Source organism: Rana temporaria, chromosome 2, assembly GCF_905171775.1.
Source record: "Rana temporaria chromosome 2, aRanTem1.1, whole genome shotgun sequence".
NCBI lineage: Eukaryota > Metazoa > Chordata > Amphibia > Anura > Ranidae > Rana > Rana temporaria.
The window spans coordinates 371,843,483-371,865,429 of NC_053490.1; positions in this window are offsets into that span (position 1 = coordinate 371,843,483).

Sequence of the window (21,947 nt, forward strand, 5' to 3'; positions counted from 1 at the left end):
TGTCTCCATTCCCTGAACCTGGCTTGCTTCTTGGACTTCCTTATTCCTGCTCCTGATTGACTTCGCATTGGCTTCCGGCTTCTAACGTATCCTGTGGTTCCGGATCCCACACTTGTGATCTTCACCTCGGCTACTACCCAGCTACCCTCCGGTGCCGGTGCCTTCTGGTGCTTCCCTCTCTCTGTTTCCACCCTCGGAGGAAGGTTAGCGCCAGTTCGCAAAGGTGAGCCGTCTGCAGCATCTCGGTCTCGGTAAGTACGTGTCCTGATAGTACAAACCAGCCAGATGTCTGAGACCGACCGGGCGCGCTCACCTTTTGAGACCTTGTGCCAGCAGGTCTCCGCCTTGACGGACGCTGTGCAAAAACTTCAAGAAGGCTATCTCCAGATGGATGGCCGCCTACAACAACTTGCCATCCCACCTGGGCCATCTGCTGTACCTGCAGCCCCTCTTACTGGACTTCCCGCTCCTCAGGCCGCATTAACCCCAGCAGTTATGACCACGAACCCGGAACCCCGAGTACCCACTCCTGAACGCTTCTCGGGTGACCGTAGGAAGTTCAAAGCTTTCAAAAACGCCTGCACCCTTTATTTTGGTTTACAGCCCAGGACTTTTTGCTCTGAGGCGGTGAAAATGGGATTTGTCATCTCCCTCCTCTCGGATGAACCCCAGGCCTGGGCCCATCGTCTAATGGAGCAGAGGAGTCCCGCTTTGGACACTATTGACAAGTTTTTTATTCACATGGCCAAGCTCTATGACGATCCCCTGCGTTCATCCACTGCTGAATCCACCCTCCATAATCTGAACCAGGGTAGACGCCCAGTGGAGGATTACACCGCCGAGTTCAGGAAGTGGTCGGCCGATACTGGGTGGAACGAGTTGGCCCTAAAGTACCAATATCGCCAGGGTCTCTCCGAAGCCCTAAAAGATGAACTGGCACGTTCTGAAACCCCTGCTACTCTGGAGGGTCTGATCCAGTCCGCCACCCAGTTGGACCGACGCCTACGAGAGAGGCGTTCTGAACGTTTCCAGTCCAACCGTCTCAGCTGGGCTCCGCCACGTCTGCCTTCGGTGCCCACACCTCCTTCGGTTTCACCAACTTCTTCATTACCTGATCCAGAGCCTATGCAGCTTGGCTTAGTACGTCCGCCCCTCACTCCGGAAGAAAGACTACGCAGGCGTCGAGCCAACCTTTGCCTTTATTGCGGTGGGGACGGCCACTTTTTGCGCACCTGTCCGGTGAGACCCTGTAAGTTGAAACCTGCACCAACCCTCAATTACCATGTCTCGCATCTATCACAGACTTACGTTGTGCTTTTCCTTTCCCTGCAGCTTCCGGAAAGGGGCAACCCGCCTACCGGCGATCATTGACTCGGGAGCATGCAGCAGCTTCCTGGACTTGGCCCTGGCCCAAAAGCTGCACATCCCTCACCGCACTAAAGATACTCACCTTCAAGTCCACCTAGCGGATGGGTCACTTCCCCGTTCTGGATTGGTTACACATGAAACACTTCCCCTGCACGTCATCTCTGATCTTGGCCATCAAGAACATCTTCGGTTGGACCTCATCCCATCTCCCATGTTCCCCATCATTCTGGGACTCCCTTGGCTTCAGCTCCATCAACCATGTATCAATTGGCTCACCAGAGACATCAGTTTCACATCTTCTTTTTGCCTTCAGCATTGCCTGCTACCTCCTCCTGATTCTTGCTCCACCCTCATTAGCCCACCGGAAAACCTTCTACACGTCCCTCCTGCCTACTTGGGGTACAAAGACATTTTTGATAAACAAGAAGCAGATTGTTTACCCCCACATCGGCCGTATGACTGCCCTATTGATCTCCTGCCAGGCTCTGAGATTCCCTTCGGCCGTAATTTTCCCCTTTCAGAAACTGAATTAAAGGCCCTCAAGGCCTACATCGACGAGAATTTAGAGAAAAAAATTATTTGCCCCTCCTCTTCCCCCGCTGGGGCTGGGATTTTCTTCGTCGAGAAGAAGGATGGCTCACTCCGACCTTGTATAGACTATAGGGAGCTCAATAAGGTCACCATTAAAAACCGGTATCCCTTACCACTCATCCCAGAGCTGTTCCAGCGTTTCCGCTCGGCCCGCATCTTCTCAAAACTCGACCTCAGAGGAGCTTACAATCTTGTCCGGATCAGGGAAGGGGACGAGTGGAAGACAGCGTTCAGATCTAGATTCGGACATTTTGAATACTTAGTGATGCCTTTCGGGCTTTGTAACGCCCCGGCCACTTTCCAACATTTAGTCAATGACATCTTTCGTCAGTACCTGGACGACTTCCTTGTTGTCTACCTAGATGACATCTTGATCTTTTCAGCTACGCTAGAATTACACCGGAACCACGTTAAAAAAGTACTTATGATCCTCAGACAACACAAATTATATCTCAAAGCAGAGAAATGCGAGTTCGAGAAGACTTCAATACAATTCCTAGGTTTCCTTATATCCACTGATGGGGTTGCCATGGACCCCCAAAAGGTCAAGGCAATTCAGGAATGGCCGGCTCCTACAGATAGAAAAGGTGTCCAACGTTTTATTGGCTTCGCCAATTTCTATAGAAGGTTCATTGTGGGGTTCTCCTCCATTGTCTCCCCCATCACCAAGCTTACAGGTCAAGTGAATCGGTTCCATTGGTCACGGGAAGCTCAGGAAGCCTTCATTAAGCTTAAGTCAGTATTCTCTTCGGCACCCGTTTTACATCACCCAGATCCAACACTCCCATTCATCCTGGAAGTTGACGCTTCAGAGTCCGCCACTGGTGCTGTTTTATCTCAGAGACAGGGGCCAAAATCCCTCTTGCACCCAGTTGCTTACGCCTCCCGGAAACTTACTCCGCCGGAAAAGAACTATGATGTTGGGGATAGGGAGTTGCTTGCTATCAAATTCGCATTGGAGGAATGGCGGTACTTACTGGAAGGAGCTATTCACCCTATCATAATTTTTACAGACCACAAAAACTTAGAGCATTTGCGTTCCGCTAAGCGTCTAAGACCCAGGCAGGCTCGCTGGGCCCTCTTTTTCACGCGGTTTAACTTCCACATAACCTATAGACCCGGTTCAAAAAACGGTAAAGCCGATGCTCTTTCAAGAATGTTCCCGGAAACACCGGATACTTCAGAACCCAGCACTATCCTGAACCCTCAAAACTTTTTTCTGATCGCTCAATCAGACTTCCTCAATTCTCTTAAATTGGCATCTCGCCAATGTACAGATCCGGAAACCTCTTCACTTGTAAAACGGGAAGATTTGTGGTGGTCTCGAGATAAGATCTCCGTGCCAAGGGAAGTAAGACAGCTACACCATGACCTCAAGATGGCAGGCCATTTTGGAACACGTAAGACCTCCAAACTAATTGCTCGATCCTTCTGGTGGCCTAAGTGGCGGCGTGACTGCAAAACCTATGTGGCCTCCTGTGTCCGTTGCCAACGCAACAAGGGTCCTAACACCAGGGCCTGGGGTCTTCTCAAGCCACTGCCCATTCCGGAACGTCCATGGGCAGACATCTCAATGGACTTTATCGTTGACCTACCACCCTCTGAAGGGTTCACCACGATTCTAGTCGTGGTTGACCGGTTGTCAAAAATGGCACATTTTTTGCCCATGGTTGGCACGCCCTCAGCTTCCGATACGGCAACATTTTTTTTTAAAGAGGTCGTTAGACTTCACGGAGTCCCCAAGAGTATCGTATCCGATAGGGGTACACAGTTCACTTCCAAGTTCTGGAGGGAACTGTGTAAGTCCCTGGAAGTGAAGATTTGTCTGTCCTCGGCCTATCATCCGCAAAGCAACGGCCAAACGGAAAGAACTAACCAGACCTTGGAGCAGTACCTCCGTTGTTTCTGCTCAGTCTCCCAGAATGACTGGCGTTCACTATTAGTATCTGCAGAATTCGCATATAACAACTCCATTCATGCCTCCACAAATCAAACACCATTTTGGGCAAATTATGGCTTCCATCCTCCCTTCTTACCGGACTCTATTCCCGAAGCTTCTGTTCCAGCCGACCAAGAACGGTTAGTATCCATTCAACAGAATTTCTCAAACTTACAAGAGGTGATGCAGCGGGCTCAGGAGGACTTTAAGAAATTTTATCACAAAGGTAGAAGGGACTGTCCCACTTTTGAGGTGGGAGAGAAAGTCTGGCTGTCCGCCTCTAATCTAAAATTACCTGTTCCTTCCCAAAAATTGGGCCCGAAATTCATCGGTCCTTTCGAGATTAAACGCAAGATTAATCCTGTAGCCTTTGAACTGGCCTTACCTGATTCTTACCGGATTCACCCCGTATTTCATGCCTCACTTCTTAAACCCCTGGTCCCGGATCCTTTCCAAGGGAGAGCGGAGCCTCCACCTCCACCAATAGAGGTTGAAGGAGAAAGAGAGTTTGAAGTGGAAGCTATCCTTAACTGCAGGAAAAGAGGGAGACAACTCCAATACTTAATTAAATGGAAGGGCTATCCCCCGGAGGACAGTTCATGGGAGCCTTCCAGAAACATTCATGCCCCTCGGTTGATTCGGTCCTTTCAACGTGAACATCCTGAGTTAATGGACATTTTGGGCGTCCGGAGTCCGCCCCTAGGGGGGGGGGGCACTGTCAGGGCGCAGACCTTCCACGGTCTCTTTCCCCAGTTGGTCCTGGGTGGAATCGAACCCAGGATCTCTCCATTGCAGGTCCAGCTCTTTTGTCTCTGAGCCACTGCTCAGTGCTATTCTGTGTGCTGTCCGTTGGAACCTGGTCCTGAACCTGTACTTCTGTGGACCAATCAGTGGCCAGTGCGGCCTATTTAAGCCAGCCCCTTCCCCTTTGCTAATTGCTGGTTTGTCATCAGTTCCTGTATGTGCTTTATCCCTTGAACTAACCTCTTGACCTGGATTACCCGATTGCTTGACTAGATACCTGACCTCGGCTCGTTTATCGGATTGCTGCCTTCTCTTACCCCTGACCCCGGCTCTGGACTTTGGACTCGCTTCTCTCTGTGAACCCTGATCCCGGCTTGAATCTCGAACTTGCTGCTGTCTCCATTCCCTGAACCTGGCTTGCTTCTTGGACTTCCTTATTCCTGCTCCTGATTGACTTTGCATTGGCTTCCGGCTTCTAACGTATCCTGTGGTTCCGGATCCCACACTTGTGATCTTCACCTCGGCTACTACCCAGCTACCCTCCGGTGCCGGTGCCTTCTGGTGCTTCCCTCTCTCTGTTTCCACCCTCGGAGGAAATTTAGCGCCAGTTCGTAAAGGTGAGCCGTCCGCAGCATCTCGGTCTCGGTAAGTACGTGTCCTGATAATCAGCTTCCAGGATTTTTAGCTTAATTGAACAAGCTGAAGTTAGAAGCTGATTGGCTACCATGCACAGCTGCACCAGATGTCCCTCTTTCAAGTTTTAATAAAATCAACCCCAATGTGGCAGAAGAAATCTACTAACACTTCATTGCCTGGTATACACCTGAGTAGGGCTGCGAGTGCATGTGGACTGTATGTACATATGGGCTGCGAGTGCATGTGGGCTGCGAGTACCTGTGTATTGTTGAGTACCTGTGTATTGTTGAGTATTAGTGTCGGGAAGCTAGTTGTTAATTTGAATAGGGTATAGTCCCCGATCCTCATTAAATTAGTAGGTACGATGCCCAGCGGGTGTGGAGATGCGACTCTGTGTACATCTTGCGGCATGTATGCGTTCCTTGATCATCTGATCGAGGGCAAATAACTCTCTAAAGGAGACTAGGGAACGTACCTAGCAGGTACCAGCAGGGGCCAGCACAGAGGCGAGTGGAGACAAAAAGGTGCAGGCACTAGAAAAGAGTAAATGGGTGACAGTTAGGAAGGTTAGAAGGCAAAGTGCCAGCGAGGCCGATCCTGGGCTGGAACATCCCATTGAGTGACATTGGTGAAACCAGTCTGAGACTAGCACTGCTGGAGCTGAGGGACTCTCCTAGCTGCCAGGGGAATAACTCCTCCGGTTAGAGTGGTGGGGAAGCAAATGGAAAGGAAAGACAGATGTGGTAGGCGACTCAATTCCTAGAAGGACAGAGAGGGCAATCTATAACAAAGACCTGAAGCGCCGAACTGTATGTTGTCTACCGGGTGCTCGGGTTCGGCACAGCATGGATCTGGTGGGAAGATTACTGGGAGGGACTGGGGAAGACCCGGCTGTCATGGTACATGTTGGCACCAATGACAAAGTCAGAGGCAGATGGAGTATCCTAAAGAACAATTTAAGGGACTTAGGAGCTAAATTGAGGAATAGGACCTGCAAGGTAGTATTCTCAGAAATACTATCGATACCTTGAGCCACATCAGAAAGGCAGGGAGATTAGGGAAGTAAACAATTGGCTGAGGAGCAGGGGTAGTACAGAGGGGTTTGGGTTCCTGGAGAACTGGGCCAACTTCTCAGTTGGTCATCAGTTCTATAGAAGGGAAGGACTGCATAAATTCATCACTAATAACCGTATGAATTGTTAAATGTCCATAATCCAGAAAGTGACGCGTGCTTAATCCAAAATATAGAACTATAAATTAGATGCATAAATTCATCACTGATACCCATATAAATTAATAAATGTCCATAAGCCAGAAAGTGACATGTGCTTAATCAAAAAGTGACAGTCTGTGAAGTGATTCCGTGTTACACAATTAGGTGACTTTTCTGTGCTCCCCTACTTTTTCTGTGCTCCCCTCCTGTGTCCGCACTCACCAGAGCACCTCACCTATATAGGTGTAGAGAGCATTGTAGTCGAAATACACTCCGAATCCTAAAATCCCCCTTGCCGGGATATCCTCCTTCTTTGCTGTAATCCAATCGTGCAGGTATCTCAGGGAGAGTCTGGCCCCTTCCACGAGTGCCAAGATGTAATAAAGCCTTTGTCAAAACGATTCGGAGTGTATTTCGACTACAACGCTCTCCACCCCTGCAGGGGTGAGGCACTCTGGTGATACCCTATCTGTGTAAATACATTCTAAACAGCGCCACCTTCCCTTTCATTGAGTTTTGAATTTTTCTGGATTTCACTTAGGTGAAATTTTTACATAGGGAGGCAGCAGATCACCTGTGTTACAATTAGATAAGCCCTCAACTTGTTTTTGAATAATAATACAACCTTATACCCAAAAGTTTTGGACAAATTTAATTTGAAAACTTTTGAAAAGAGGTTGTACCTATATAAAAATATTATGGGCCAGATTCACGTATCTGGCCGTATCTTTGTGCCGGCGTAGCGTATCCTATTTACACTACGCCTCTGCAACTTGGACAGGCAAGTGCAGTATTCACAAAGCACTTGCTCCATAAGTTGCGGCGGCGTAGCGTAAATTGGCCGGCGTAAGCCCGCCTAATTCAAAATAGGCTGGTAGGGGGCGTGTTGTATGTAAATGAATCGTGACCCCACGTAAATGACGCGCCTAACGAACGGCGCATGTGCGCGCATGCTCAGTATCACGTCGAATTTACTCCATAAGATACACCAGGCCCAATGCCTGTGACGTGAACGTAACCTACACACAGCCCCATTCACGTACGACTTACGTAAACGACGTAAAAAGATACGCTTGCCAACATCCATACTTTGCATTGGCTGCGCCTCATATAGCAGGGGTAACTTTACGCCCGACGTAAGCCTAACGTAAACGGCATAGCGGGCGCAAGTACGTTCATGAATCGGCATATCTACCTAATTTACATATTTGACGTGTAAATCTACGGAAGCGCCCCTTGCGGCCAGCGTAAATATGCACCCAAGATACGACGGCGTAGGAGACTTACACTGCTCGTATCTTGGCCAAATCTATGCGTAACTGATTCTAAGAATCAGGCACATAGATACGACGGCTCACATTCGGACTTACGGCGGCATACGTGGAGATACGCCATCGTAAGTCCACTGTGAATCTGGCCCCATATATCTATCTTATAATCTTTGTAAAGGGGGGTTCTAAGTAATGCCTATAAAGACAATATAAGCTCCATTTAAGTAGATTATGCAAGTGATTTTAAATAGGGATGACATCCAGATTTACACAATAAATCTGTCAAATCCTGAAATTAAATGTGCTTTGAATTGATGGATTTTGGTGAATTTTAGTTCTCATCCATAATGATCTGTATATCCTTTAACCCCCTTTGTATGCTAATTAACAGCCATACATGATAGATGGAGGAAGAGAGATTAGGATCAAAACCATATGAAAAGGCCCCTCCACATCTGATTTTTTTTGTTTGTTATTGGAAAAGCTCCCCTTTTCATGACTAGTGTTGAGCAGAATATGCCATATTCGATTTCGCGATATATCTCGAATATATATTCGAATATTCGAGATATATTCGCTAAATTCGAATATTCGTGATATTTTATCGAAATTAATTGATTGCGATTTTTCGCTATTGCGAATGCGAAAATAATTGCGATTTTTTGATAACTGCGGTAGGAGCGCTCTGATTGGCTTAGAATATTCGTGATATTTTATCGAAATATCGCAACATGCGAATGCGATATTTATTGCGGAATTTCGAGATATGCTGGAGGAGCGCTCTGATTGGTTCAGAATATTCGTGATATTTTATCGAAATATCGCAACATGCGAATGCGATATTTATTGCGGAATTTCGAGATATGCTGGAGGAGCGCTCTGATTGGCTTAGAATATTCGTGATATTTTATCGCAATATCGCAACATGCGAATGCGATATTTATTGCGGAATTTCGAGATATGCTGGAGGAGCGCTCTGATTGGCTCAGAATATTCCTGATATTTTATCGAAATATCGCAACATGCGAATGCGATATTTATTGCGCAATTTCGAGAAATGCTGGAGGAGCGCTCTGATTGGCTCACTCTGAAATCGAATATTCGAGATATTTTAACGCAATTTCACAAAATGCGAATGCGAAATTGATTGCAGATATTTCGAAAACTGCTGTAGCAGCACTCTGAAATCGAATATGTATGATATTTTAACCAAAAAACATATTGCGATTGCGATTTTTCGATCGCGCATGCGCAATTGCGCGAACAACACACGACCATTTCCTGGAGCCTTGCCAGTTTCCAACTTATGATCGCAGCGCAATCACACAGCAACATGGTTGGAAGCAATTTCACTAAGTCTGAGGAAAAGTTGCTGATTTGTGTAAGTATTTTGACCACTGTTATTTCATCATCTTCAACTGCATTTTAGTCTAGTTTAAAAGTTAGTATATATGATCAGATATTAGTATTTCACAAAAAATGTGTCTCCTGCTTTTACAAAACTACAAGTCCCAGCATGCCTGGACAGCTGCAGACACCCTGGTTGGCAAATGTGTATTTAGGCACTTTTCCTTGTTATTTAGCATAATGAATTTAACATTTTTTTGGACATAGGACGTATGCGAACGTCCTGACTTCAGTGTCCTCAAGGCCCAAGGACGTTCGAATACATATTGCCCTTTAGATGTTGCAGAACTACAACTTCCAGCATGCCTGGGAATGCTGGCACTTCTAGTATTGTAAGTTCTGCAGGCCCCCATTTTTCAGGCCTTTATGCACGGGTCTCTAAACTGTGGCACCCTAGATGCAGCAAAAGTAAAATTCTTAGCATGCACTGACAGACCGTGGCTGATGGGAGTAGTAGTTTTGCAACAGCTGTAGGTGGACTGGTCTTGAAACCCAGAGTTAGGTAACAAACCCGTAGTGTTTTGCAACCATTCTGCCTCCAGCTGTTTTTTTCCTGTTGAAAAGCCTGTGGCGTGCAAAACACAACCCAAAAACTCCACCCGGTGCAAGGAAAAATTTGCACACACCTAAAGAGTGACATCACAAAAAACTGCGACGGTTGCATACGTCAGTGGTCCTCCGAAAAGGTCCCGTCTCTGACCCCCCGGGGCGTTAGGTTCCTGACAGGGAAAAGAGTTACTGTGGTCCATACAGCCGAAGCCATATGGACCCATCTCGGTCCAAGCAGCGCAATCAACACGCGAACAACACGCGACCATTTCCTGGACCCTTGCCAGTTTCCAACTTTTTGATCGCAACGCAATCGCAGAGCAAGATGGTTGGAAGTAATTTCACTGTATCTGAGGAAAATTTGCTGATTTGTGTAAGTATTTCGACCACTGTTATTTCATTATCTTCAACTGCATTTTAGTCTAGTTTAAAAGTTAGTATATATGATCAGATATTAGTATTTCACAAAAAATGTGTCTCCTGCTTTTACAAAACTACAAGTCCCAGCATGCCTGGACAGCTGCAGACACCCTGGTTGGCAAATGTGTATTTAGGCACTTTTCCTTGTTATTTAGCATAATTAATTTAACATTTTTTTGAACATAGGACGTATGCGAACGTCCTGACTTCAGTCTCCTCAAGGCCCAAGGACGTTCGAATACATATTGCCCTTTAGATGTTGCAGAACTACAACTTCCAGCATGCCTGGGAATGCTGGCACTTCTAGTATTGTAAGTTCTGCAGGCCCCCATTTTTCAGGCCTTTATGCACGGGTCTCTAAACTGTGGCACCCTAGATGCAGCAAAAGTAAAATTCTTAGCATGCACTGACAGACCGTGGCTGATGGGAGTAGTAGTTTTGCAACAGCTGTAGGTGGACTGGTCTTGAAACCCAGAGTTAGGTAACAAACCCGTAGTGTTTTGCAACCATTCTGCCTCCAGCTGTTTTTTTCCTGTTGAAAAGCCTGTGGCGTGCAAAACACAACCCAAAAACTCCACCCGGTGCAAGGAAAAATTTGCACACACCTAAAGAGTGACATCACAAAAAACTGCGACGGTTGCATACGTCAGTGGTCCTCCGAAAAGGTCCCGTCTCTGACCCCCCGGGGCGTTAGGCTCCTGACAGGGAAAAGAGTTACTGTGGTCCATACAGCCGAAGCCATATGGACCCATCTCGGTCCAAGCAGCGCAATCAACACGCGAACAACACGCGACCATTTCCTGGACCCTTGCCAGTTTCCAACTTTTTGATCGCAACGCAATCGCAGAGCAAGATGGTTGGAAGTAATTTCACTGTATCTGAGGAAAATTTGCTGATTTGTGTAAGTATTTCGACCACTGTTATTTCATTATCTTCAACTGCATTTTAGTCTAGTTTAAAAGTTAGTATATATGATCAGATATTAGTATTTCACAAAAAATGTGTCTCCTGCTTTTACAAAACTACAAGTCCCAGCATGCCTGGACAGCTGCAGACACCCTGGTTGGCAAATGTGTATTTAGGCACTTTTCCTTGTTATTTAGCATAATGAATTTAACATTTTTTTGGACATAGGACGTATGCGAACGTCCTGACTTCAGTGTCCTCAAGGCCCAAGGACGTTCGAATACATATTGCCCTTTAGATGTTGCAGAACTACAACTTCCAGCATGCCTGGGAATGCTGGCACTTCTAGTATTGTAAGTTCTGCAGGCCCCCATTTTTCAGGCCTTTATGCACGGGTCTCTAAACTGTGGCACCCTAGATGCAGCAAAAGTAAAATTCTTAGCATGCACTGACAGACCGTGGCTGATGGGAGTAGTAGTTTTGCAACAGCTGGAGGTGGACTGGTCTTGAAACCCAGAGTTAGGTAACAAACCCGTAGTGTTTTGCAACCATTCTGCCTCCAGCTGTTTTTTTCCTGTTGAAAAGCCTGTGGCGTGCAAAACACAACCCAAAAACTCCACCCGGATGCAGTGAAAAATGTGCACACACCTAAAGAGTGACATCACAAAAAACTGCGACGGGTACATACGTCAGTGGTCCTCCGAAAAGGTCCCGTCTCTGACCCCCCGGGGCGTTAGGCTCCTGACAGGGAAAAGAGTTAGCAACGCATATCTCCCCTATACGTGTATCCTGTGTTGTTAATAATATATTCATAATTATGCAAATGATAATGCCTGCTATATTTATGCAAAAAAGGTGGCGACCGAAATGGCAGGATATAAAATCTGTCATGTTACCCCTGTCATTGATTAATAAGGCGAGAATGCTTCCAATTGTTGAATAGCATACATTTACGTCATATATCCATAAGGCTGTCAACAGAAGTATTACAATATACTTTGTTCTTCATCTTGCAGAAGTTCCTGGAAACAGGATACGATAAGCTGCGGAGGCAGCCAGAGAAAAGGGCTGTGGTCAGCGCCCTAATCGCTGACTTTGGCGGCCAACACGACCACAATGCGATTGTGAAGAAGTGGTCTGACCTGAAGAGGCGCCAAATGGATCAGGTCAGACGTCTTCGGGCTAAATATCATCCAGGTAAGTTATTGTTGACAGTTATGTTTTTTTTTTCAAAAGTGTATTTTGTGCGTGAACTCGAAAGAGAGAGGAGCCGGCCTGCAGGAGTTGGGAGGCCTCCCCCAGAGGCAATCTGCCACCTTTCTCCATGCCCCGGTTGGCAATGGCGGGTGTGAGGGGGTCCTCCCAACCCAACCTCGCATAGCACACCCACCAGGGGCGGGGCTGAGACCACCAAACTCAATTCACGGGTAGCCGAGAGCGGGATCCGAACCCCTAGCTGCAGAGGTGAATCACTTGTCAGTGCAGTGGCAATCGCGTGGAGCCAACGCAGCTCCTTTGGTGACAGTTATGTAAGGTCATATGTAATTCATGTAAGGTCAGATGTTGTTAACCAAGATGCCATGTTGTGCTAACATATATCACCACCAGCCAAGGTATTCATAGTACTGTTGAAAAAAGACATGGGACAGCAGACAGGAACACAGAAGTTATGTGGGAACATACTTTTCCCATTGCTTTGCATGGGACTTTAAAGAAAAACCCCGACCATGGCAAATGGGGGTGGGTAAGGTTTAAACCACCTATCCTATGTTTGTGGCTGACATATAAGTAACCTGTGTGCCAAGTTTCATATAAATATCTTTAGCCGTTTGTACGTGATGCTGGAACATACATACATACATACATACATACATTTATGCACACACACGTTGAGTTTTATATATATAGATTACCACTAAATTCCTGTGTTAGGAGTGGGGTTGTTATAGTAATCCCGTGTGCTCCATCAGGCCCTTTTTTTAACATGAGATCGTCTGAACAAAACAAAGGAGACAAAAACAGCTCATTTTAACATGGCGTCATCCCAGCTCACGCTCAGTCCCCTGTAGTGCCCACAAGACCCTTTAATATAACATTGTCCCATTGGTTAACTGTCTATATAAATCAATTTGTATTCATATACAATACAGCAGAGTACACAGAATTTGCATACGTCATTAGAAAACATTTTTATAATATATGAACATTGTGTTATTATAGGAGCTCCAATGCCAGTTGTGCGCGCCAAGCGCAGAAGGCGCCAGGCCGATGAGGAGGAGGAGGAGGATGCGGCAGAGGAGGATGCGGCAGAGGAGGAGATGGATGAGGAGGAGCAGCCAGGGCCCTCCCACTCCCCAACCCCAGCTCCTGTTGAGGAGCAAGCTGAGGAGCTTCCCCCCCCACCACCCCAACTTCTCAAGCAGAAGAGCAGGAGGAAGAGAGCGGTCCTGTGAGCCTCGTTCAGGAAGGTAAATATGTGCACAATGATTAATAACATTTCAACAATAAAATGTAGATATAAAAATGGACAACATATAAAGCGCACCTGTCAGATTGTAGAACCATAATATGGTATTGATGCTAGAAGTATACAGGTAGTGCATAATTATTAGGCAAGTTGTATTTTTGAGGATTCATTTTATTATTGAACAACCATGTTCTCAATGAACCCCAAAAACTCATTAATATCAAAGCTGAATTTTTTTGGAAGTAGTTTTTAGTTTGTTTTTAGTGTTATTTATTTTCGGGGGATATCTGTGTGTGCAGGTGACTACTATTACTGTGCAGAATTATTAGGCAACTTAACCAAAAAATAAATAGATACCCATTTCAATGATTTATTTTTAACATTGAAACCAATATAACATCTCAACATTCACAAATACACATTTCTGACATTTAAAAACAAAACAAAAACAAATCAGTGACCAATATAGCCACCTTTCTTTGCAAGGACACTCAAAAGCCTGACATCCATGGATTCTGTCAGTGTTTTGATCTGTTCACCATCAACATTGCGTGCAGCAGCAACCACAGCCTCCCAGACACTGTTCAGAGAGGTGTACTGTTTTCCCTCCTTGTAAATCCCACATTTGATGATGGACCACAGGTTCTCAATGGGGTTCAGATCAGGTGAACAAGGAGGCCATGTCATTACTTTTTTTTATTTAATACCCTTTCTTGCCAGCCACGCTGTGGAGTACTTTGACACGTGTGATGGAGCATTGTCCTGCATGAAAATCATGTTTTTCTTGAAGGATGGTGACTTTTTCCTGTACCACTGCTTGAAGAAGGTCTCTTCCATAATCTGGCAGTAGGACTGGGAGTTGAGCTTGACTCCATCCTCAATCCGAAAAGGCCCCACAAGCTCATCTTTGATGATACCAGCCCAAACCAGTACTCCACCACCACCTTGCTGGCGTCTGAGTCGGACTGGAGCTCCCTGCCCTTTACCAATTCAGCCACGGGCTCTTCCATCTGGCCCATCAAGACTCACTCTCATTTCAGCAGTCCATAAAACCTTAGAAAAATCTTTCTTGAGATATTTATTGGCACAGTCTTGACGTTGCAGCTTGTGTGTCTTGTTCAGTGGTCATCGTCTTTCAGCCTTTCTTACCTTGGCCATGTCTCTGGGTATTGCACTCCTTGTGCTTTTGGGCACCCCAGTGATGTTGCGGCTCTGAAATATGGCCAATCTTGTGGCAAGTGGCATCTTGGCAGCTGCACGCTTAACTTTTCTCAGTTCATGGGCAGTTATTTTGCACCTTTGTTTTTCCACACGCTTATTTTGTTTGATGATCACGCTTCAGAAGCTTTGCAACTTTAAGAGTGCTGCATCCCTCTGCTAGATATCTCTCTATTTTGGACTTTTCAGAGTCTGTCAAATCCTTCTTTTGGCCCATTTTGCCAAAGAAAAGGAAATTGACTAATAATTATGCACACCTGATATAGAGTGTTGATGTCATTAGACCACACACCTTCTCATTACAGAGATGTACATTACCTAATATGCCTAATCTGTAGTAGGCTTTCGAGCCTATACAGCTTGGAGTAAGACAACATGCATAAAGAGGATGATGTGGTCCAAATACTAATTTGCCTAATAATTCTGCACTCCTGGGATGTGTTAGACACATAACAAGTGTATACACATGATAATGATTGATTAATAAGCAAAAAAAAATATTTTATTTATTTGGTAACGTTATTTGAAATCCAAATCTTTTTTTATTATATCCTAAAAGCATCAAGAGATCTGAGGAGGCAGAACAGACTCATCGAAAAGACCCACCATAGGATCCTGCAAAACCAGCGGAAGATGAGCTACCTCACCCAACAAAATGCTCTGCTAGAGCAGCAGCTATCGGGTCATATTGCGGAACTGCACCGCATTCAGAAACTCATTGATAGCTATATTTAAATTTATTTTTGTATTAAAAAATCTTATTTTTTGGAAATGTTTCATTTCTTTTTGAGATAGAGTTGTAGGTTTTTCAACACATCTAACTTCACATCAAACAAATCAACATCAACACATTTAACTTCATAATAAGCAAAAACATTTTATACTATTATTTTATTTAACATTAACCTAGGACAAACTAAAGCACACGACACAGACACGACGAACACAAAATAAACTGTTGAAAAATGAACATAACAAAAGCAACAATATATATATATATATATATACAAAGATAGAGAGAGGGAGAGCAAGAAAGAGAGAGAATGCAGATGAGCTCTTGCAGACAGCCCAATGGTTGCAGTATAAATGCCGCAAAACAGGGTTTAACATAAGGTTCATTGTTATAGTTACACTTGCTGTTTAGATCCGGTCTGGTAGCTTGTAGCGGAGGCTGTTGGTGGATCCGCTGTGCCAGAGAGGTCATGAAGCTTTACTCAGCATGGAGGCAGCAGCAGGAGTATTAAAATATAATATAACTAGACAATGCATTTCCTGAGGAAAATGCGAGTGGGAATGCTGAATAGCTTAATTGGTGAGCCCCTTGCCAAAGACATTCACCATAACCACTACACTATCTTTAGGACACACAGCTTCTTTCTCTATCTGCAAAGTATAGAGTATGCTGACTTCCTGGTCGCCCCTCCCCCCTCAATAGGTTTCCCCTCCCCCCAGGTCAGTGAGGAGGAATATTGCACTGAGGTCAGGAAAGTTATTTATGGAAAGAAATAACATTACAAACGCTTTTAATTCACAGATCTAATACATGATTTAAGCCTCCAAACAAAGCTTAATAAATCCTCAAACGTACATGCAATTGATACAACGACTACACCGTTTGAAATACACGGCCCTTGTAAACGCATCGATATGAAATTTATGCAGATAAACTTAAAAATGTGGCCATGTCTGCGATTTAGAAAAGAGCGTCTTTGTGAGTTCTGCAGCAACATTTTTTAGATAATTTCACATGAGAGTCTATGAGACATAATTTCTGGCTGTTGCTCCAATAACTAAAACTAAAATACGTATCGCAGAATTGGTCACATTGCCATAAACCAGACAAGCATAGCTACGTTTTGATATAAAAATTGTGTATGAAAAGTAGATCTTGTGGGCGTGAGACCAATTTGTTTCCCCTTTTTGTAAAGATATTTTTAATTACAAAGATCTCCAATGTTAAGGTCACATGACAAACTCTAAATCCCCTCCATAGGATTACATTATAACCTATTGCATTTTTGTGAAAAATTCGCAAAACGTAAATTGCGTTTTCACCAAAAAATTGTAAACGATAACGATCTGAAAAGTCATAGCCGGATAGCTAAATATTTTGTGACCGCTTTAAAGTTTTTTCAGTGTCTGTAAGTGAAAGTATGAAGTAGCTGAAACTTTTGGCAGGGCATGTGAATTCAAAGGGGAAATGGATGTTCTCATTGACTTCAATGTTAAAAAAAAGGGTCTAAAAGCTTAAAATTTATAAAAGTGTAAAAAGTAGAAAAAAACTTGAAGAAGTCCCATCATTAGCTGAACGAGACGAACATTTTTACAGTTGAATGGTCTCAATAGCTGAAAGTATGCCGAAGTTACGCAGAACCAAAAAACGTAAGGAATAATAAGATTACTAAATTTACGTATATCAATACTGGAAATGTTTATTAAAGCATTCACACTAATTAAGATTAATACATTTACGGGTATCCATACTGGGAATGCTTATTAAAGCATTCCCACTAAGTATCACACAGGCATGATTTACAAGCAGTAGTGGTAATAGTAATACATAGCATAAAAACACTTGGGGAATACTTTACAGCATCAGTAGTGGTCATAGTAGTCAATAGTGTACCAAAAAATTGGGACACAGGTGTCTTGACTGAGCTGTAATAGTAGTAGTAGACATTGACAATACAGTGTCAAATCACTCGGGCAAGAGGTGCCATGATGAACAGCAGTCTTAATAAGAGTATATAGGGTGTGAAATAATTGCTGACATAGGTGTCTTGACTGGGCAGCAGAAGCAGCAGTAGTAGTATTAACAGTAGTAGTTGATACAGAGTCATATCACATGGGCAGGAGGTGCCATGATGAACAGCAGTAGGAATAGGAGTATATAGAGTGTCAAATAACTGCTGACATAGGTGTCTTGACTGGGCAGCAGCAGAAGCAGCAGTAGTAGTATTAACAGTAGTAGTTGATACAGAGTCATATCACATGGGCAGGAGGTGCCATGATGAACAGCAGTAGGAATAGGAGTATATAGAGTGTCAAATAACTGCTGACATAGGTGTCTTGACTGGGCAGCAGCAGCAGCAGAAGCAGCAGTAGTAGTATTAACAGTAGTAGTTGATACAGAGTCATATCACATGGGCAGGAGGTGCCATGATGAACAGCAGTAGGAATAGGAGTATATAGAGTGTCAAATAACTGCTGACATAGGTGTCTTGACTGGGCAGCAGCAGCAGCAGAAGCAGCAGTAGTAGTATTAACAGTAGTAGTTGATACAGAGTCATATCACATGGGCAGGAGGTGCCATGATGAACAGCAGTAGGAATAGGAGTATATAGAGTGTCAAATAACTGCTGACATAGGTGTCTTGACTGGGCAGCAGCAGAAGCAGCAGTAGTAGTATTAACAGTAGTAGTTGATACAGAGTCATATCACATGGGCAGGAGGTGCCATGATGAACAGCAGTAGGAATAGGAGTATATAGAGTGTCAAATAACTGCTGACATAGGTGTCTTGAGTGAGGCAGCAGCAGCAGCAGAAGCAGCAGTAGTAGTATTAACAGTAGTAGTTGATACAGAGTCATATCACATGGGCAGGAGGTGCCATGATGAACAGCAGTAGGAATAGGAGTATATAGAGTGTCAAATAACTGCTGACATAGGTGTCTTGACTGGGCAGCAGCAGCAGCAGAAGCAGCAGTAGTAGTATTAGCAGTAGTAGTTGATACAGAGTCATATCACTTGGGCAGGAGGTGCCATGATGAACAGCAGTATTAATAAGAGTATATAGGGTGTGAAATAACTGCTGACATAGGTGTCTTGACTGGGCAGCAGAAGTAGTATTAACAGTAGTAGTTGATACAGAGTCATATCACATGGGCAGGAGGTGCCATGATGAACAGCAGTAGGAATAGGAGTATATAGAGTGTCAAATAACTGCTGACATAGGTGTCTTGACTGGGCAGCAGCAGCAGCAGAAGCAGCAGTAGTAGTATTAACAGTAGTAGTTGATACAGAGTCATATCACATGGGCAGGAGGTGCCATGATGAACAGCAGTATTAATAAGAGTATATAGGGTGTGAAATAACTGCTGACATAGGTGTCTTGACTGGGCAGCAGAAGCAGCAGTAGTAGTATTAACAGTAGTAGTTGATACAGAGTCATATCACATGGGCAGGAGGTGCCATGATGAACAGCAGTAGGAATAGGAGTATATAGTGTCAAATAACTGCTGACATAGGTGTCTTGACTGGGCAGCAGCAGCAGAAGCAGCAGTAGTAGTATTAACAGTAGTAGTTGATACAGAGTCATATCACATGGTCAGGAGGTGCCATGATGAACAGCAGTAGGAATAGGAGTATATAGAGTGTCAAATAACTGCTGACATAGGTGTCTTGACTGGGCAGCAGCAGCAGCAGAAGCAGCAGTAGTAGTATTAACAGTAGTAGTTGATACAGAGTCATATCACTTGGGCAGGAGGTGCCATGATGAACAGCAGTATTAATAAGAGTATATAGGGTGTGAAATAACTGCTGACATAGGTGTCTTGACTGGGCAGCAGAAGCAGCAGTAGTAGTATTAACAGTAGTAGTTGATACAGAGTCATATCACATGGGCAGGAGGTGCCATGATGAACAGCAGTAGGAATAGGAGTATATAGAGTGTCAAATAACTGCTGACATAGGTGTCTTGACTGGGCAGCAGCAGCAGCAGAAGCAGCAGTAGTAGTATTAACAGTAGTAGTTGATACAGAGTCATATCACATGGGCAGGAGGTGTCATGATGAACAGCAGTATTAATAAGAGTATATAGGGTGTGAAATAACTGCTGACATAGGTGTCTTGACTGGGCAGCAGAAGCAGCAGTAGTAGTATTAACAGTAGTAGTTGATACAGAGTCATATCACATGGGCAGGAGGTGCCATGATGAACAGCAGTAGGAATAGGAGTATATAGAGTGTCAAATAACTGCTGACATAGGTGTCTTGACTGGGCAGCAGCAGCAGCAGAAGCAGCAGTAGTAGTATTAACAGTAGTAGTTGACACAGAGTCATATCACTTGGGCAGGAGGTGCCATGATGAACAGCAGTATTAATAAGAGTATATAGGGTGTGAAATAACTGCTGACATAGGTGTCTTGACTGGGCAGCAGAAGCAGCAGTAGTAGTATTAACAGTAGTAGTTGATACAGAGTCATATCACATGGGCAGGAGGTGCCATGATGAACAGCAGTAGGAATAGGAGTATATAGAGTGTCAAATAACTGCTGACATAGGTGTATTGACTGGGCGGCAGCAGCAGCAGAAGCAGCAGTAGTAGTATTAACAGTAGTAGTTGACACAGAGTCATATCACTTGGGCAGGAGGTGCCATGATGAACAGCAGTATTAATAAGAGTATATAGGGTGTGAAATAACTGCTGACATAGGTGTCTTGACTGGGCAGCAGAAGCAGCAGTAGTAGTATTAACAGTAGTAGTTTATACAGAGTCATATCACATGGGCAGGAGGTGCCATGATGAACAGCAGTAGGAATAGGAGTATATAGAGTGTCAAATAACTGCTGACATAGGTGTCTTGACTGGGCGGCAGCAGCAGCAGAAGCAGCAGTAGTAGTATTAACAGTAGTAGTTGATACAGAGTCATATCACATGGGCAGGAGGTGCCATGATGAACAGCAGTATTAATAAGAGTATATAGGGTGTGAAATAACTGCTGACATAGGTGTCTTGACTGATCCAGAGGAGTCATGGGAGAAAATCATGTGGTCAGATGAGACTATAATATAACTTTTTGATCATAATTTCACTAACCGTGTTCGGAGGAAGAATAATGATGAGTACCATGCCAAGAACGCCATCCCTAATGTGAAGCATGGGGGTGGTAGCATCATGCTTTGGTGGTGTTTTTCTGCACATGGGACAGGGTGACTGCACTGTATTAAGGAGAGGATGACCGTGGCCATGTATTGCGAGATTTTGGGCAACAACCTCCTTCCCTGAGTTAGAGCTTTGAAGATGGGTCGAGGCTGGGTCTTCCAACATGACAATGACCCAAAGCACACAGCCAGGATAACCAAGGATTGGCTCTGTAAGGAGCATATCAAGGTTCTGGCGTGGCCTAGCCAGTCTCCAGACCTAAACCCAATAGAGAATCTTTGGAGGGAGCTCAAACTCCGTGTTTCTCAGCGAGAGCCCAGAAACATGACTGATGTAGAGAAGATCTGTGTGGAGGAGTGGGCCAAAATCCCTCCTCCAGTGTGTGCAAAGCTGGTGTAAAACTACAAGAAAGGTTTGACCGCTGTAATTGCAAAGAAAGCCTACTGTACCAAATATTAACATTGATTTTCTCTGATGTTAAAATAGTTATATTCAGCACTGTAAATACATCAGGTCCGGGGCTTCATCAGGGAATGCATGGCAAGGGACCCTTCAGCGCCCTGAACCGACGACGGGTGCCAGAAAGTCACCGCCGATCCAGGACTCATTCATCTTTATGAATGTGAGTCTGTCCACGGAGTCTGTGGACAGACGGGTCCTCTTGTCCGTGACCACCCCACCTGCCGCGCTGAATGTCCGCTCAGATAGTACGCTGGAGGGGGGGCAAGACAATAACTCCAGCGCATACTGAGCGAGCTCGCGGCAGGTGTCCAATCTGGCAACCCAGTACTCCATGGGGTCGTCGGTGCTCATACTGTCAGAAGCACCGACGGACGCCATGTAGTCTGCCACCATGTGGGCCAGCCGCTGGTGGTGACTGCTGCTGCTGCTGGTGCTGGTACTGGGTCGCTCGGTTTGGAAGAACATCCTCATCTCTTCCATTAGGTCCCCTGCTCGGCTGCTGCTGGGTGCAGCCACCTGCTGGGTGAGATGAGGGGGGACAACTGGAGGCCGGGGAGTTGCCTGCTCCAACCGTCTGACAATGCCTGCCTGCAGTTCCTCCATCCGGTGCTGCCTCCGGCTGGCTGGGATGAACTGCTCCAGTTTCCCCTTGCACCTGGGATCCAAAAGGGTGGCCATCCAGAAATCATCCCTCGTCTTGATGGTCTTAACCCGGGGGTCCCTCCTGAGGCATCTCAGCATGTGGGCAGCCATGGGGAAGAGCACAGCCCGCTGTGACTCCTCAATGCTGGCCAGGTGAATGAGGTGCGACTCTTCATCCCTGAGGCGCTGCTGGTCAAACTCAGACATGCCCAACCCCCGGATTATCGGTGCC